Here is a 20,521-nt window from a genome sequence, read left to right as displayed (position 1 = left end):
TGCGATTCTGCTCTGCGATACCAATACGAATGCTCACATGCCGCCGCGGTGGCTCCGCGGTTACGGTGCCCGGCTGCTGACCCGAAAGACGCCGTTTGGGACGCCCCGGCCGTCGCATTTCGATCGAGGCGAATTGCTAGAGGTCCGCGTACTGTGCGATGTCAGTGCAGGTTAAAGAATCACAGGAGGTTGAAATTAGCCGGAGCCCTCCACTGCGGCGTCCGTCATAGCCTGAGTCACTTTGGGACGTTAAACATGATAAACCAATGCGCACATGTACTACCTATGGTAGTAAAGCTGCAGAAGTGCACCTGTGCCCCAGATACGAAAAAAAAAAAAGACGGCGCCAGCATGGCACCCGCTAAACAATAATTCAAACTCATGTTCGCAGCATGGCGCTCCACGTAGAGGCAAGAAACTGGACGAGCGGGCAAGCTCGGGGCGAGAGTCGAGCTGCTCTCGCGTGAGTTACACGACATACGGCCAGAAAAATCGCGCAGTAGCACTTTTATTATACCGCATTATAGCATGCCGGCTACTCCACGTAGTAACGTACCTTGGATGAAGTGAGCAGAGCAAATCTGGGAACTCTTGGTAGGCTGCCACTTGTCCCGGCGTACGGCTGCTATCCAGGCGTTTCGCCTGTCAGCCTCGATAGGGAACCTGAACGTTCGCACTTTCGAGAGGAGGTTGGTTCCTGAGCGAAGGCTGCACCCTGGCACGACACAACACGAACCCATCCTTGAACGTTTCACAGGTGATATGTACGATTCGGAATGCATTTTCAAGCCAGCAACAGCAACAGCCAGGAAAACACCGTTGAGGATTAAAAAAAAAACGAAAACAGTCGATGCTCCAGAGAGCTACTCGCCGTCACGCAACACACTAAATGCCACAAGTCACACTGATATTGATATACCCGAAAAAGAACACATACTACGCACAGGACGAGCGCACGAGCCAACAACTACCAGCAAAAACGAGCAAAAGGAACCGCCACCGGAAGTTTCCGAAGGGCGCCGGATACCGGCACACAGCGTAGCCAGAGCGTGGTGGCTCTGTATGAAACCGTCTATATGAAACGTCGGTTTCATGAAAAATTCACACGGAAAAACAGCTCTTCTTAAACGCAAGTTTCACGGCGTATATCTCGAAGCCAGTGCAATCCTCAGAATTCGTTCCAAGTAGATATGCGTTGTCAGCCCCTCGGCTACAATTTGTAAATTGCAATTTGTGCCATAATATAGTTAGTATAAACTTAATTAGTGAAATTTTATGAATTACTTGATTACGCATTTTGATCTCTCGCGGAAGTGGTCTACACCTCTTCGAGCAATCCAGTTCATTAATTGGAGATGTGCTATAGGTGATTTTTTAAAATTGTGTAATTAAAAAAAAAAACGGAAACCCTACATGGACTACCGGCGAAAGCAGGCGCCTGTTCGTCAAGCGTGGTGTAAGAGAAAGCCATAGAGTTTCTAAATAAAAAACTCTATGGAGAAAGCAGAATTGTCCTCCCGCGTGTAGTCGTGCGCGGCTTAGCCGTGTCTGGGGAAAGGGGGATCCTGGGGGTTGAGCCGAGGCCGGGTGTTTGGACCTTTAAGGCCCCCCGGCGGAGGCAACACACCTCTTCGGCCTCTGCTTCACATAGACGGCACCCCTGGGCTGACCCACCCAGGGGAAATCGGCAGTTGCCTTTTCCTATCCTCCTCTTAAATCTTCGTCTTTCTCTCTCACTTTCAATCTATCCTGTCTTCTTTTCACTTCCTTTTACTTCTGTTTTCCCAGGCAGCTAGGGTTAACCGTGTGTGGGTAGCCAACCTTGGATATTCCATATTTGGTTATAGTAGTGGCGTACAGCTGGCGTTTGCAGGACCAATCTTTCCCAGGTAATGCAGCGTCCCCTCGTTGGGCTCCGTGGTGGGTAGCTGGCGCCGCTGCCGAACATTCACCTATACGTATGGCAAGTTCTTTCCCCCCACTCCCTGATCGCCGTCTGAAAAGAGGGCGCACCGATGTGTTCCAGTTTTTTGGACGCCAAACACAGAATTTCCCCCGATTTCATGTAATCCACTCTGAAAAGTCGGACACATCAGTACGTACAATTTCACCTTTCCTTGTCTCTAAGTCTTTGACTGATATTTTTGGAACAGGCTACAAAGCATCCAGGATGGCAAGCGGGGATCTCCTCTTGGAACTCCGTGATATCAAACAATACGAGAAACTGCCCAATCTAGTGTCATTTGGAGATGCCCAATTAACAGTAACCCCACACCGTACTATGAATACCACCCGTGGCGTTGTCTCAGATGATGACCTGTTGCAGCTGAGTGAGGCTGAACTCCTTGAGGGTTTCAGTGAACAGAATGTCATCAATGTTAAACGGATTAAAATGAGGCGAGATGGCAAAGAACTCCTGACCAAACACCTAATACTTACTTTCAACTCAAGTGTCCTGCCCGAGTCCATCGAGGCCGGGTACATCAAGCTTCGTGTTAGGCCATACGTGCCAAATCCTCTTCGATGTTTCAAATGCCAGCGGTTCGGCCATAGTTCCCAGAACTGCCGAGGCCGCCAAACTTGTGCGAAATGCAGTGGTCATGAACACTCCTCTGAGTCTTGTGAAAGTTCTCTACATTGTGTTAACTGTGATGGGGAGCACGCCGCATACTCGCGGTCGTGCCCATCCTGGAAAAAAGAAAAAAGAAATAGTGACAATTAAGGTAAAGGAAAACATAACTTTCAAGGAGGCACGTAGGCGGGTATCGTACCTGCCGAAAACCAGCTTTGCCGAAGTGGCGCGTCAGGGGGCAGCGCCACAACGGCCCCCGGCGGCTGTCTGGCACACGCGTAGTGAGCCGGCGGTGACGCCATCCGCCCCTTCGGCGGCTGCAGCTAGCGCTGCTCCGCCATCTCAGCACAAGGGGCCATCGACCTCCGGGCTGGTGGCCTCCAAGGTCTCGTCCCTCGAGACGAGGCCTTCACGTCAAACTAACCGCTCGCAAGAGCGCGTGTCCAGCGCCTCGCAAGAGGACATGGACACAACACCGAGTGTCAGGGCGCAACCAGCGCCTAAGGAGCGGCGCGATTCAATCGACCGCTCCAAAAAAGAAAAATCTCGTGTCACGGCGCCTGGAAAAGGCCCGTGAGCTAACACTGCATTCTTGAACACACAGCATAAAACACTATACAAATGGATACACAAATCCTACAATGGAATGTGAGAGGACTTCTCCACAATCTCGACGATATCACAGAACTCATCCATAAATATAAGCCAAAAGTGCTGTGTGTTCAGGAAACGCATTTGAAACCCCAACAAAGAAACTTCCTCAGGCAATATGCTATCTTCCGGAGGGACCGTGACGACGCTGTTACCCCGTCCGGTGGAGTAGCAGTAATTGTAGATAAGTCTGTTCCTTGCCAGAACCTTTCTCTTCAGACGCCCCTTGAGGCGGTGTCTGTGCGAGCAATTCTCTTTAACAAATTAATAACAATCTGTTGCATTTACATACCGCCTCATTACCAACTTAGCAAAACCGATTTCTACAAGCTGATTGACCAGCTCCCGGAGCCCTATATTATAACTGGTGATTTTAACGCTCACAGCACTTTATGGGGAGACTCCCGGTGTGATGCCAGGGGTCGACTTATAGAAAACTTTTTGGTAACATCTGGTGTGTGCCTCTTTAATAAAAAGAGCCCACCTATTACAATATCCATAACAATTCATATTCGTCTATAGATTTAGCGATCGGCACTGCGAGCCTCCTTCCTTACATAGACTGGAATGTTGTCAAGAACCCATTTGGGAGCGACCACTTTCCTGTAATGCTTAACTTGCTACAGGAACATGACAGTCCACCCCACGCCCCCCGTTGGAAAATACCGTCGGCTGATTGGAAAAGTTTCAAAGAGTCAACATGCTTATCACAAGATTTTATGAACAATTTTAGTATTGAAGACGCTGTAGCGTATTTTACCGGTTTTATAATTGACGCAGCCGAAAAATTCATTCCACAAACAAAAGGTCTCTCATGTAAAAGACGGGTCCCCTGGTGGAATGAGGAGTGCAGACTGGCACGAAAGAAACAGAACAAAGCATGGGGTGTACTGCGTCGCTTCCCGACTGCGGAAAATCTCATAGAATTTAAACTAGTAAAATCACAGGGCAGACGGACGCGGCGACAGGCAAGGAGGGCTAGCTGGGAGAGGTTCCTGTCTGGCATAACATCTTACACACAAGAGTCTAAAGTATGGATTGGCCTTAGAAGGCTCAAGGGGCAGGAAACCCATCCATTACCGCTTGTCAATGAACAAGGGAACGGCTTGGAGGACCAGGCGAACGCTCTCGGTGAACACTTTGAGCGTGTGTCTAGCCCGACTCAGTACTCCGAATCATTTCTTAAACACAAACAGATAGCTGAACGCAAGCCACTCGACCGTAAGTGCACACAGAAGAACGCTTATAACCTTCCTTTTACTATCGCTGAGTTAAGCGCTTCTTTGAACGTGTGTAAAAGCTCTGCCCCAGGGACTGACAGAATCATGTATGACATGATTAAAAACCTCCACACAGACACATTAAGGACGCTTCTAGTACTTTTTAATAAAATTTTTATTGCCGGGTACCTTCCAGCTGCATGGAAAGAAGCTATTGTTGTTCCAGTTCTAAAGCAGGGTAAAGATCCCTCCTCTGTAACAAGCTACCGTCCAATAGCGCTTACGAGTTGCCTTTGTAAGCTCTTCGAAAAATGGTTAATCGCCGTCTTCTGCATTTTCTGGAATCGAACAAACTACTTGATGCGTGCCAGTGTGGCTTTAGGGAAGGCCGGTCGACGACTGACCATCTCGTACGCATTGAGGGCATTATTCGAGATGCCTTCATTCATAAACAATTCTTTCTATCGGTATTCCTCGACATGGAAAAAGCATACGACACTACCTGGCGTTACGGAATATTAAGAGACCTTTCCGAAATGGGAATCCGTGGAAACATGTTTAACTTAATTGAAAGCTACCTTTCTAACCGGACATTCCGTGTTAGAATTGGAAACACTTTGTCTAGGCAATTTGTGCAGGAAACTGGAGTGCCTCAGGGTGGCGTCCTTAGTTGCACCCTTTTTATTGTTAAAATGAATTCATTGCGCTCCTGTATACCGCGAAGTCTATTTTATTGTGCATATGTTGATGACGTCCAGATAGGATTCAAGTCATGTAACCTGTCCATCTGTGAGCGACAAGTTCAGCTAGGCCTGAACAAACTGTCTAAGTGGGCTAATGAGAATGGATTTAAGTTCAATCCCCAAAAGAGCTCCTGTGTCCTGTTTACAAGGAAAAGATGCTTGGTCCCAGAGCCAATGATTGAACTCCATGGAGAACGCGTTCCTGTGAATGCAGAACACAAATTCTTAGGTATCATACCAGACTCAAAGCTCACCTTCATTTCTCACATAAAGTACATTAAAAGTAAATGCCTAAGAACACTAAATATCCTTAAAATCCTGTCGCACACAACGTGGGGTAGTGACAGGAAGTGCCTCATGACTCTGCACAAAAGCCTTATATGCTCGCGTTTAGACTACGGTGCTGTAGTCTACCAATCTGCTTCACCCAGCGCCCTGAAGATGCTAGATCCTGTGCACCATTTAGGTATCCGCCTCGCGACCGGTGCCTTCAGAACAAGTCCCATACAGAGTCTCTATGTAGAATCAAATGTGTGGTCTCTTGATCTGCAGAGGAAATACTCCAGTTTTTTATACTTTCTGAAAGTAATCTCGAACTGTGAACATCCATGCTATTCCACGATAAACGATACAATATCTAATACACTTTTTCGGAACCGACCTTCGGTGAGACAGCCCTTTTCACTGCGTGTAAGGAAATTGAGCGAGGACATGGGTATTCCACTCCCTACACACGAAATAATGGCTTCAGCAACGCCGCTTTCGCCATGGCTGTGGCAGGAGATAGTCTGTGACTTGTCATTTGAAGAGATCACTAAACACGCTTCAGAAGTACACATTCGTATGCACTTCATTGAGCTCCAGAGCAAGTACTCTTGCCCACAATTCTACACAGATGCATCGAAGACACACTCCGGCGTCTCATATGCAGCTGCTGGTCCATCATTTTCAGAATCCGACGTCCTGCACCGCGAAACCAGCATCTTCACTGCAGAAGCCTATGCAGTGATGGCGGCTGTGAAACATATTAGAAAAGCACGTCTTCCAAAAGCGATTATATTCACAGACTCCCTAAGTGTAGTGAAAGCTTTAAAATCACTACAGAAATGCAAAAATCCTATAATCAATGACCTTTACGCGCTGCTATGCACAACCTATATGTCTAACCAACATGTTGTATTATGCTGGGTGCCTGGGCACAGAGGCATCGAGGGAAATGTGCTAGTAGATGAAATGGCTAAAGCCATGGTAACGAAAGTTAGCAATTTGTCCATAGGAGTCCCAGCCACAGACCTGAAGCCGTTCCTTTGTAAAAAGCTCAGGAGCTATTGGCAACACTTGTGGGATGCCGAATGCTTGAACAAGCTGCACGCAATCAAACCCCAGTTAGGAAATTGGTCACCACTATCAAAGTCACGACGATGTGATGTGCTCTTTTGCCGACTGAGAATAGGGCACACCTATGGTACTCATTCTTATCTTTTAACTGGTGCTGAACCTCCCAGCTGTGGTAGATGTGGCGAGAGGCTGACTGTCCTCCACGTCTTGGTGGAGTGTCGGGAAGCAGAACCTGAACGAAAAAAGCATTTTCCTCAAGCTTACCAGCAGTGTATCCCCCTCCATCCCGCACTGTTCCTTGGCGCTGAACCATTCTTCGGGCCTAAAGCGGTGCTTAATTTTTTAAACGATGTTGTGTTGCACGTTATTAGCCCAAGAGATTTGTAGCGCGCCCTCTCTATAGAGGGTGCAGCTGCGATAGTAGTACTGTAAGGCACAGGCCTCTGGGCCCTTGCGCTCAAGGGCTCTGGTGAGGCAGCTGTGCCATTGGGTAGCCACATTTAATTGTATTATTCAGACATAGAACATGTTTTACGATCATAGCCCATATCACTTGTCATTCTCATTATTTTAGTGTCTATATATTTTACGCCATTTACAGCGTATGTTTTAGGCCTCTATACAGCCCATGTGCAATCACCATCTGCCATTTACCACTTCATAGACTACTTCATACTATCTTTCTTGGCGCTCTTTGGCCATCCCTGGCCCTTGCGCCAATAAAATCCATATATCATCAAAGCAGAATTGTCGATCGCGCTGAAGGCGCGTTCCACATGAGTCGGGCTGTGTTACGAGAAGATGGACAGTGGACGCTACGAAGCTCTAGGAAAACGTGCTGCCGCGTTTGCACCCGAGGAGTGTTTGTCAGAACTAAATGCCATTTTCATGACGCCCCTGCTACGCATGACAAACGAATCTCTACAGTTATACCCTTCGCGGGTATAAAACGTCGGTAGATCCCACGCCCGGTGGGTATCGATGTTATGCGAAGCAGTGTGCCTGGAGCCTACCAAATTAAAGAAACGACCATGAAAGCACCCAGACGTAGGCAGCTCTTTCATGACACGCATGTCATGACATTCATGTCATGAGGCATCAGGAGTCCCTTTAGCTACGCCTAAGAGAACTTAAGGCGAACGCCTCAGTCATGCTCATGACTATTACTTCGACTATCAACCTTTAGCCTTTTCCTTCACTTGGTACCACATCCGAACCCATTCCATTGGTTTTTGAGTGTTAATCTTTTTTTGCTGAGTCATTGTCACTTTTGCTGAGTCATGGTCGTGACTATGACTTCTGCCACCATGCTTTATCGTTTCGTACACTTAGTACCCACGTCCGAACCCATTTCAGTGGTTCTTCAGTGTTAATTTTTTTTCGCTGAGTCAGTCATTTTTGCTGAATCATGCTCATGACTCGGCAAAAACGAAACGACCATGACTTCCATGACCATCCTTTAGTGTTTCCTTCACTTAGAGCCCACGTCCGAACCAATTCCTATGGTTTTTGAGTGTAAATCTTTTTTTTTTCGCGGAGACATTGTCATTTTTGCTGAGTCATGCTCATGACTATGACTTGTACCACCATCCTTTAGTATTTCCGTCCCTTAGTACGCATGTCCGAACACATTTCAGTGGTTTTTGTGTTAACATTTTTTCGCTGAGTCATTGTCATTTTTGCTGAGTCATGTTCATGACTGACATCTACCTTCATCCTTTAGTGTTTCCTTCACTGAGTAGCCACGTAAGAACCCATTTCAGTAGTTTTTGAGTGTTAATCTACTTTCGCTGAGTCATTGTCATGACCTACATGACACGCATGTCATGACATTCATGTCATGCCCTATTATTTATGTTCGTCATACACTCGTGTCATACTATGCCAAATTTGGTAGCTACCAAGTTAACGAAATGACCATGAGGCCACCAAGACGCAGGCGGCTGTTTCATGACCTACATGACACGCATGTCATGACCTATCATTTATGTTCGTCATACACTCTTGTCATACTATGCCAATTTTGGTACATACCAAGTTAGGTAGATAGATAGACAGATAGATAGATAGATAGATAGATAGATAGATAGATAGATAGATAGATAGATAGATACTGTCAAAATGGCAAATGTCCGCCAAGAAATTTAAAATGTAAAACATTTCGCCTCTTATAGCAACACTCTGGAATTTCAGCGCAATTCACTGATACTTCACAAAACCCCTCCTATAGCACCAACAAACATGATGAAGTGCCTCCCTACTGTTGTATTGATCGGTACGCATGCGAAACACTTCGTGTCGGCGGTAATCTAAGAGGCACAAGAGACCCGCAATGCCTAAAATTGCAAGCTCGTTTATTCATGATAGAGTTCCATTAAAGACAGAAGTCGGACTGAGCCCCACACGGAAAGGTACTTTTCATTTCTCCTCGCATTACTGGAAAACAGTCGAAGCAAGACACGCTTGACAAAGGGAGGGAGGGTCCGCGCCGCATCGATAAGTGAGCGTTAGTCGCAAGGGTCTACAGCGCGAGCTCAGCCTCGCGTGGACAGCGCGTCATGATGATGTTCAAGTTTCACAGCTGAGCTGTAGTACATGGCAAGGCTTGGGCGGATCGCGTCCGCGGACAAAAGTGCGCGTATAACAACAATTTGCGGTGGCGGTTATATGTCGGTTTATGTATAAAGTGCCTTGGCACAGGTGGCGAAATGGATGTAAGGTTAAAGAATATGAGTTACTTTAAAGTGATTCACAACAACTTCATCAAAAATAAGATTGCCCTAATTGGTTAACGTATATGCAGACAATACTGAAAAATTACATTGAGCTAGGACTGAGGCTTTTCAAGGTAGCTTTTCTTAACCCCCACAGTTACACACTTGGCTCCATTAGCGAAGCGGCAGGCGATCGCGTGTTGAAGCTGTGTATATGGCGGGATTCTGACCAAACATGCGTGCGTTGACAAGGTGTGTAGAAAAAAAATCGCGTCGACAATATTGAATCCACAGTAGCCCGTTGCACGCCGGCGGTGCTGCGTGGCTCCGGAGTGGATGTCGAAATAAAAAAAAAAAAAACGTCATTGTGTACCCACCAGTGTCGGTGTCTCGTTTTCTTGTGACGTCGGCATCGCTCTAGCGACGTTACCAGCAGTTGTGCTTTGGTCTTGCTATGCGCAGGACGCGCGTAGTTCGTACTGAAGAAGAAGAACGTGCACGGAAAGAGCGCCGGCGTGAGCAACAGCGTGAATGGGCGCTAAGGCGACGGGAAGCCGCTAAAGCCGCATGCGTGTCGTCCGAAAACGTCGGATAGCCGCTCTGTGACCGATGAAAAACGACAGCGTGCCCGTGAGGATCGCCTTCGCGAACGGAAGCGGGAGTGGGCGCGAAAGCATCGGTAACCAATCGCAGTACATCACAGTGACCACAAAGCAATGGTTACCATAGCGACAAAGTAAAGAGAAAATAAAAGACGATAACAACAACGAAGTTGCACGTGTCGTTATTCAATCAATATAGCATTTAACCATTTATAACTCAATACAGTTATCAACAAGTACAGCTTGGCTGGTCGGCTCTGAATATTTTATTCATTAAGTATGCGCATTAACTTACAGGTAGAGAGATAGACAGGCTTGGAAGTGATGAAGTGGGCCAGCCGTCGTGAATTGTTCCGCTACAAGATATTCTAGTTCACTATATTTCCGCTCTCCATAATGCGAGCGATGCCCGACTCCACAACCAACGTTGTCCACAACGAAGTCGTAGAGCGTTCGCAATAGTTTGCCAGCATGCGCAGTAGGCGAATCCACCCGTTCGAAAAGAAAGAAGTGAACATTTCAGAGAAAGATGCTTTCTGCAAGCACAATGTATCAGTTTTCTGATACATTTTCTGCCGGAATGTGTAAACACGAAAAAAAAAAAAAGATTACATCAGTGTTCTTTATTAAGCCTTGCCCACGAGGGCTGTGATGCCCTTACGTTAGCTGCAGCTCCAGGAGGAACAGCGAGCGTTTGGTAAAATTTTGCCTCAAAGCGCTCACATTACACCATTTGGAAGCGCTGAATCGAAACCGAAACCGAGCTGCGTGGCAGTTTTCGTGTTTGTTTAGTGAGCATCGACGCCACGCGGCGTCGCGGCGGTGCGCCGACCGGTTTCTTCTCTCTGCGTTGCTGTGTGTGTGTGTGTGTGTTTTTTACTTCTCCGCTCCATTCCATCCCTCTCCGTCTCTTGCAAGATGGCGTCCTGCAGCGGCTGATCGCGACCGGTCCGTCGTCGGAATGTGGTGAATCTCTGTTGCGAGTGGTCAGTGATCGTCTGCGTGCGCCTACTTTACTGCAGCTTGTGTTGGTGGTGGTGTGCGTTGTGCGGATACTGCCCGGCCGACTATATGACGGCCAAGACCGGCGATTTAAGTCGGCGGAGCCACACTGCTCCGAGCACTTCAAAGGTGAGGAGTAGGGGACTGTTTGTTTACATGCGAGCTCTCGCTGCCACTCGCGTTCTTCGATATATTCCCGTGCTCACTCCCTGCCTTGACACCTCATACTCGGTGGTTCTTGCACGGGTTGATTTCGAGTGTGGGACCGTGAACAACCAGCGGTGAGTTCAGTTCCTAAAGACGCTGCTGTCTCCATTGTCGCTCCGGACATGTGTTCTCTCGTGTGTCTGACGGACGCGCGGTTTTTTCAAGCGTTGTTTTGGCGCCCTTCGGCTCTGATGAGCATCGCCTGGTGTCCGTCACATCTGTCGTCTGTCGCTCAGCTGTGAATTCCGCTCGTATCAAAGAGTACAAGAGAAGAGCACGACGGTGCATCTAGATCGAGTATTTTTGCATAAAATTTGCGATGGTCGCTGTCACTTTTGCTTACGCCCTCGATAACGAAGTTAATGCTCTGTCCAAATACACGCCACTTTTATGAATATTCACACCAGTTACGGTGTTTGCATCTTTGTGTACGCGATTTGATTTTGCCAATTCCCTCCAGCAGTGGGAAGGAAAAAAAAAAGGACATTGGCTGCAGGGTAATTGATCACTCCGTGTGCCCAGTCGATTGTTGTCTTGCGCTGCGTCTATACACATAAACGCACACACACAAAGCACAGGAAACGAGACGAAAAATAAAAATAAGACCCACGCGAAGGTGCGCAAACTAATAAGTGTTTCATTCATAACAAGAGCATGTCTAATAAGTGGGTGATGCCAGAAGCTTCGTGAGCATTACAGATCAAACAGGATTGCATGTGTAATTGTGAACACGGTAAAGAAAAGTAGGAACACAAGAAGGTAGACGAGAGCAGTGTCTTGGATAACCAAGCGGAAGTTGTTTTTCCGTGTCGTATGTAAGACGAGCATGAGCGTGTACCAACGAGCGCAGTTTGTTGCAGTGCTGACTGATCTCTCAGTGCAGTCAGATTCTGACTGCAGAGTATGGCTACGCACGGCCACTTTACTAAAGACAGTGCCAAGTTTCACCGTATGTTCGACGTTGTGTTTGACACGCTATAGCGCTATTTTGAGGGAACACGAGAGTCAAGAGCGACCGCTAGCTGATAGTTGGCGCTCAGTAGCCTAGTGGATTTGCTAGCCCATAGGGGTGATGGCGTTGCGCTGCTGAGAACGAAGTCGCGGGTTCGACTGCCTGCCTCCGCATTTCGCTGGGGACGGAATGCCACGACGCTTGTGTACTTAGATTTTTTCGCAGGTTAAAGAACCCCACGGTGGTCAAAATTAATCAGGAATGACCTACTCCTGCTTCATAACCAGATACTGGTTTTGCACTGAAAACCCCAAAATTTAATTTTAGTTTTTGTTGCCGCGCCTTCGCGCTGAAAACCTAGCACTGTATGTTGGACGTGCCGCGCAACCGTCAGCTATGTTGTAGGAACAGTTTTTATTTCCTCGTAATGGGGGCTTGTAGTCTCTGAGGGACTTGTATATGTGTTTTGCGCCGGTGATATTAATGATTTTATAAAACAAAAGGAGAGAAAAAAAAAGCCACGTGAAAGGCGGTGCACTCAGTCGAAATTTAATTAGTCTGCCATTGCGAGGACTCTGAGAAATACACTAATGATCGTCCTCGTCATTATTTCAGTGGAGCGGGCGGCACCTTGACATATGTACGTTTGACACTTTTATCCTCAGTGCATCATAATTCGGGCCTTAGTATAAGTGTGCCTGCCTTTGAGGCATTTCCTGAGCAGTGTCGCAGCACGTGGGCCAGAGAACCCGACGTCTGAGCTTTGTTTGCGTTGTTTCCAAAGCAGTGTACCCATAACGCGTGTCAAATCATCAAGTGCGTCAAATCAATGTCAACCTTCTGAACATTCGCATTCATTGTTGCTAAACTTGGCGGCAGCGATGCGGCTCATAGATGCGTAAGAAAGCTCGTGTGTACTGCGCTTTGTTGCACAATAAAGAACCCCGGGTGACGAAAAATAATCCGGAGCTTCTCAGTAGCGCGTATCCCCGTTGTTCTAAAGACCCGGTACGGTCAACACGCTGCCAACGCTGTTCAGAAATGCACGACGATAGATGCGCAAATGACGGCCGGATTTCAGTAGTTTGGCTCGGGGATCGCCGACCACACTCGCCGCTGTCGCCCAAGAATTGCTTAGCTTGCGGTGTGTGTCTTGTGCGCATGCGCTCCGACAGTGCTCAGTCGTGGCCTCTGAGATCGCACCGGCGCGCATCCTTTCTCGGCTGATATTTTTCTCGCAGCGCGTCGTCGTTACTTTTGGTCTGGTGCATAACGTGCACGTTAGCAGTTACTTGTGGCTATTCAATTTATTCGCGATTTCATTCTTTCAAGGATGCGACGTGTTTCAGCTATCGGAGCGCGTGAAACCGGAACTGGGAGGCTGCAACGAGTAGACGTTATGCTGACGTCATCCTCCCAGTTCCGGTTTCGCGCGCTCTGATAGCTGAAATTTGTCGCGCTGCAGTACCGGGTGTAATCGCATTTCTCCAGATCCAAAAGTTAATGTAACTTTGTACGGAGAGCTCGCTTCGATTTCCCATTTATAATGAGCCCGCTGAAACTGAAAGCCTAAAAGTTAATTATTGGATTTTGTTAATATAGCGGCTAATTACCCGGTATCATGCGCGACCCCCTGGTCGGCAACGCTGACGCATTGTCTCCGAAGGAACCGCTCTTTTATTGGAGAGCGGCAATATTTAAGTATTTCTTAAACTGTTATTAGAAATACCCGGTATAACACTGGCGCTCTGTTTCACATAAAACAATTCGTTCAAGTTAGTGTCTCGGTCGCGTCCTCTCTTTGTGCAAATTTGCTCTTTACTTGCAGTAGGTCGTAACAAGAAGGGTGAATTTCTGCACTTCTCAATCTAGAAAATGCACGCCCTATTTCGACGGAAGTTCAATTGGATATGCTCAGCAGTTAGCAAACAGCAAAGGTTTTACTTCCTCAGTCAGCGTCGAGAACATCACCTAGCAAACATTTAATGGTTTTTCAGAGCGCCTGCAAGGCACCACTAAGGTTCGTTCGCCTTGTTCTACAAGGCACACGTTACTTACCACATTTCACCTTCGTACACATTATATACATTTAAAATGGCGCGATTTAAAATAAATCCATTATCTACAAATCACAATTACCAGAATTTCGGTAACGTACCAGTCGGCGCCTAATTACGGTGGCTAGATGGGTAAGTGTGCCGACCGGCGCGTTTGGAGCGTAGTTCATCGCTTCTCCGCGTCATGACGCAAAATTGACGCTGCGGTCAGTAGAACGGTTCCGCAGCACGCGTCGCCTGCTAAAGGTGGCTGGCGGCGAGCAAAAAAAAAAAAAAAAAAAGCCCGTATTGGAATAGTTGTATGTCGTCTGTTCGTGTCAGTTTCAAAGGTGAAGAGATCCGCGTCTCTCGTACTGTTTGTAAGTTCCTAAGCGATGTGAAATGTTCCAGGTTGGAAAAATGACCGGCGTGATTAGCGGCGGCATTGCTCGACCAAAGAAGACCACCAACGAGACTTACGCTTCGCTCCGAACTGCAAGTCGGGCTTCAGGCTCTAAATTTGTGAGAAATACAACGGAAGTGTTCCGCTGTCTGATAGCGGAAATGTTCACCCCGGGCTACTGAATAGCTTGCTCAGTATCGGCGACGTTAATGAGCAAGCCATACACCGAAAAGCGTATGTCGATGAGCTCCTCCACATTGGAAATTTGCAAGCCGCACATGGAGGTGCTCAGCGCCTGCGACATCGAGCACCGCTGCGCTGCTACAGGTAAAAGAAAAGTGACTCTAGGCTTATATTCTATATAGCAGGCCATGTAGCAACAAAGTTCCTGCAAAGAACCAGCTTCTGCGATTGCTCAGGAACATTACTGAATTCAACAGAATGAGTAGGTCAGGGCTGTTGCTCCCTTCTGAAGCACTAAAGAAACTGGTAGCGTCGCTCGAAGACGCCTTCAATCTGTGCTTCAGTTTAAATGAGTTACGAAGGAACAGTATCGCCGACTTTGCATCCTTTCTGCAGCTGAATCCTCCGAATTTGATCGGCTGTGAGCGGCACAAGAAAGAGCTGACAAACGGTGTTGTGAAGTTCTATTCAATTACACGCCTTTATTTTCTTGTCAAGGGTAAGAACATCGCGCGCGAAAGCAACAGGGCGAAGAGAAATCACCTGAAGCGGAGGCGTGTGCTGTGAATAATGTTATGATGTGGTGGACCAACGTTGCGACCTTGCTGGTGCTAGGCTATTTATGTTGGTGCGTCTGCTGACTCAAGTTATGAGAGCGCTTCTTTTATTTTAAATATATTCATGAATCTAGCCCAAGACGTATTGCTTTATTTTATTGCAACCAAACAGTGAACCATATGCACTTACCAACACAATTCGTCACGTAACAATTTGAATACCATAACTGAGGCAGCAATAAACACAATAGCTGGATTTCTCGAAATTGAAACATTAGAACTCACTAAATATCACGTAAACACGTTTCCATGTACCGTATAAAACCACTGCAGTATTGTTTTATGCATGGAAAAAATGCATCTACGTACTTAATGCAATGGGTTGGAGCGCCGCGTTTATACCAATAAATGTGACCAATCGCCAAGCTAGAAAATTGACTTCAGCATATCGTGTCTTCTTAGACGACAGTAACAAATTCCCCATTCTGGCTTTGCCTACACTGCTCAAAGTGGCATTGTATAACGCGTACTTCAAAGCTAGAGCAGAGGCAGCGATACTATCAAACACGCAGCTCGTCTACACAGCGCAGCCGACGTTGCGCGCAGCTCAGCCGTTATACTGTCCGCAGCGCCACTTCTGCATCATGATGCGGAGAAGTGGTGAACTACGCTCGGTCGGCACACCTAGCCACTGTAGCCTAATTACTCCGTACACTCGTACGTTTCTGCACACATGTCATTATGCGCGCGGAGTTCAGAAGTGAGGCATTGTTTCATGGCATTGTCGTTTCATACTAGCCAGTTATTTTCCTACATCCAGCAGTGAAAGCCAGTTTATCATTGTCTCACTTAGCGCTACGCAGAAAAGTTTTTCGCTTATGCTTACTTCACAAAGTTTACCATCATCATCATCTACACGCCGACCTCATCCCTGCACCTTTCATCGCGGGTTGACCACAGTAGTAAAGTTGTGCATACATCATCGCGCACATACACATTTCTACACTCTGAAATTCTGAATTGCTGAAGGCCTCACATAGTGAAGGCCTTCAGCAAGTGCCCCCAACCCGAAAAAAATTCGTGGCTACGGGCCTGTACCTACCTGTGTCATTTGCCGAATTATTTTGTTTGTATTCCGAGGTTTTTGTTTTATCGTTCCTTCTTTTTGTAGTTTGCATTAATCGCTTTGCATTACCGTTTATTTTGTATAACTTAACGTTCCTTTGTTACCCACTTCTTTCTACGTACAATGCATTTGCGTTTGAGGGTATTTTGAATAATCCTGAGCCAATTTGTATGAAAATTGTCTCGAATAAAAGAGAAAGAAATCAATAAATACGTAAATAAATTGTACATGAAAAATGAACGACGACGTGGCACGTGCGGCGAGATGGCATCGTAAGCACGCGCAGAGTGCGCGCGAGAGTATTCGGCTTTGGCAGAGGCTGGGGGAGTAGTTTGGTCGGCGCACCTTTTTGTAAGATTGTGCGATTGCTACTACTGCATATTGACACGTGTTCTTAGTGATCCTTTTTTCTGATAACCGCATTTCACCCGCTAACAACGTAACAAGGCTGTCAGAGCAAGACGCGCGTGCATGATTTGCAATTTACTCGAACGGCATCGTAGTTTCTGCTCCCGTTGAAGCTTGCGTAATCGAATAGTGTTGCATTTTCTGGAAGGTATGCGAGCACCAGTGATGGCGCTGGAACCTTCGACGAGTCATGCATAAGAGCCGATGGGCTTGACCCGCACATCGCGGGGGTGTGTTCTGTAAGTATATAGTGGACATGTCCATTTCGTCTGCCGCTCAAGTATTGATTGGCTGGAGTGCCTGTCTCCTCCTGACGCTTATTCCAGCCCAGCCAATCAGAACTTCAGCAGCAGACGAAATGGACATGGCCTGCCCGGATTTATTGTTTTTCTATTTCTAAATGTCGATCACAATATATCGGCTATCCCCGTGTGCTCTCTGATCACTGGTGGAACCCTAGAAATTTGGACGACCGCCTATATAATGTGCGCTCGCCGCTGTCGTGCTTCGAGTGTCAGTGCTTTTGTGGGCACAGGCTCGCCCAATAAAGAAGTTAGTTTCGTGATTCACAGTTTTTCTACTGTGTTTTTGTTCGTCACTATGGCGTGACAGTATGAAGATCACTGCTACCAGAGTAGCGGCGCAAATTAAGGCCGTGGGGGGACGGGAGGGGAGGCGACGTTTAGCGGCGGCACCAAATGCATATTTATGTAAAAACGTTGCGAGGCGACAAGGTAAAACGCCGACGGCGCCGACAACAGTTGTGCGCGTTGCTGGTGCTGCTGCATGTCCAAGTTTATACAGCGGATAAAACTACTATCCTTACTCCGTATAGCTCTCTACTAATTTGCTATCGCAATTGATGCTTCGCCTTTCGGGTGAAACTGCGACATTTTTAAGTGCATCGATAAAACACAAGTAAACTGTGCCGCGTTTAACGAGCGCAGAACTACGAGGAGCAGTAGTTTATTTTTTGCCGCGACGACGGCAGACCCAACAAGCGTCGTGCTTGCTGAGTTTCAAGGGAAACAACTTGATTTTGCCATTTACTGGTAATTTACGGCTCAATATGTCGCCGAAAGATCCGAAACGTATTTGTGTCAGCTAGTATCAAGAATCACTTAAATTCGTCAACGAATCAACGTTTTCCTTACTTTCCATCATTCTAGGTCATCAGAAATCGATCTGAATAGTTTAAGCTGAAAACAGGTTGCTAGGAATATATGTGCGATGCGGGACCCAGTGCACGCGCCTTGCTCGTTGTAGTGCGTGTGGCTGTCTGCGTTTCTCGAAGGAATGTCTCATTTAGAGCAGACGCATTTGTCGTCTGACTTGAGAAACAGTAGAAGACGAGAAGTTTGCAGGCTTATATGACGTCTGTTTAAGCACTCCCTCGATCGTTTTATCCGAAGAAGAATTGAGATCTCTTGGACACATGTGTAGACGTCATCCATGACGTCAGTCTAACTGGTTTAGTTGCTTGTTTGCGCATGACGAATGGCTGGCAGTGTTAATGTATATATTTCGTGCACTTCGATAGAATACGGCTGTTGAGACAGCTGCATGTTCATCCTGTCTTTTACGCGCTGTTCAGGGAAGACCTAGGTTCTACCAATTCTGGCTATTCACCGCATTTACTCTCTAATAAGTACTACAAGAGGGAAGAATACCTCTTTCTGGAGGTCGACTCAACGTACTCCCTCAGCATATATACCCTCATGTTTTATCGCCTGCAGGGCGCCGGCGTCCGGTATGGCCGGCCCGTCTGGGTTGGAGACCGCACCCCGCCATTTGCATAACTCGCTCTGTGCGCTGTCGGACCCATTTCGCTGCTCGGGCTCTTCCAACTTTCGGCTGGACTCTTTGTTGTCGAACCGCCTCTATCAGACAAAATATCGCAACGGCGACGGCTGTTCTAGTGATATTTTCGACGCTCGGTTCAGGTGCCGTCCCATAGACTGCATGCGGCGTGCTTTCTTCTGTGTTAACAGTATTCTGTTTCATTGTGTAAGGAAGGATTAAATGTCCCGCCTACACAGCGACACGATCGCAAGCCGCGAAACAGGGAGACGTGATCGTCTCGCAAATTGCCCTGATGCCAATGGGAAACGTGCGCGTACACGCTCAGAGATATGATAGTGTATCAATTCTTTTATGAATTACTGCTACAAGCTGATTATATTCTGCGCTCCTGTTGATTGTCGTTAATAGCATATGCGATAGTTGCCACCGTTCGTAGAAGAATATACGTGTTGCGAATGTTGAATTAGACGCACTGTGTTTTGAGTTATTCAGTGTTTCATTCATATATTCATTTATAGTTACTGTGAGGCTTATCGGGCTATTACAGGAGTGGAGACCGAACATAAGAAGACAGTCATCGTCATTCGTACAATGCTACTACTAATTGAAAGTGTAAAAGACAGCCAGGGAGTCATCAGAAAGAAAGTGCGAGAAACGGGACAGTGAATTAGATGCAAAGAACGGAAACAAAAATGACACGGAGATTTACAGGAATGGGAAGAAAGAAGTTAGAAGGGGAAAATCTCTACGACAACACAAAGGGCAGTGCCTTCTATTTGAGGCTCGAGCTGGTTGCCTAAGGACACAAACATACGGAGTTGGCAACAAAATGGCAACAAAATGAGGCATGTGTATGCTGCAGCACATCCTAATGGAATGCGAAGAGATTCACCCAGTGAGACCCGTAGGTAACCTACAGCTGCGCTTGGGCTGAAAGTGACGGGAGCATCACCTGTCAGCAGTTGAGATAAGCACGAGGCGTTTAGAGTATTGGTGAAAAAAAAAAAAAAGCAGGGAAGAGATTGATACGACCGATCTGCTACAGGCATAGGTAGCGGTACAGTGTAGATGGAGACGTATTGAAGGGGAAAAGGAATAAAAAAAACTGATTAAGTAAGCAGGTGTGCTGCGGCGTAAGTAGACCGACATAAAGAGAGACTCGATGACCACGAGAAGGCGCGTGTGAAACGGTGGTGTTGATGAGAAGCGCTTCCCGTGGGCAGCGCGCGTGCGAAGGGACACACCTGTAGCGCTGCACTGCCGATCCGGGCAGCATTACATGTGTAGCGTGCGTTGGAAAATGTGGCCCGACTATTACTAACTGAATGAACAAGCGTGGTGTGAGCGCGCACAAACAAACATGAATAGATCACACCGCATGACTGCAGACAACGACTGTCAAAACGCTGGCAGCAGCGGGCGAAGGTACGTGCGGTCTATCGCTTCAACAGAAACTGAGCGGCGAACGCATAGTGCATAAGGTCAGAGCCGTGTGGAGTTTAAGAGACGGTGCGGCGAGCGCGGTTGTTGGCAGAGGAAAAGTGCGCCCCCCCCCCCCCCCCCCCGCTCCCTCCGGCGCTGGCTTCCGCTTCGTTGCTTGCGCGTGGGAGATTGAGTGCGTTCGCTCTCCGTGATAGCGCGCGTCCCAGCACGCTTCCGCTCGGGCATACTGCGCGCGGTGAAGATTTTATCTATACGGAACCTACGGCGACGACGACGGCGACGGCTACGGCGAAATCCGGCAGAAATCCGGTTGAAGTGTCCATATAATTGCTATCGCAATAAAGGTTAAGGAGATGTACCAAAAATTCTAGAATGAACAACATGTATAGCATAGCTCATTAAATGAGCAGGCTAGTAACTGTTTGAGAGGGCATGCAATAAATCATCATCCAACTGCGAAAGAGGAATCCCGCGGAGTACACGCCTCATACGTAACTCGTTTAGAAAGGTCGCTATATTGATTTCAACGCTAACACGTATTATTGTCGACAGTCATCATGA

This window comes from Dermacentor silvarum, chromosome 1 (assembly GCF_013339745.2).
Source record: "Dermacentor silvarum isolate Dsil-2018 chromosome 1, BIME_Dsil_1.4, whole genome shotgun sequence".
Classification (NCBI taxonomy): domain Eukaryota; kingdom Metazoa; phylum Arthropoda; class Arachnida; order Ixodida; family Ixodidae; genus Dermacentor; species Dermacentor silvarum.
The sequence above is the reverse complement of the archived record's forward strand: the minus strand, read 5'-3'. Positions refer to the sequence as shown.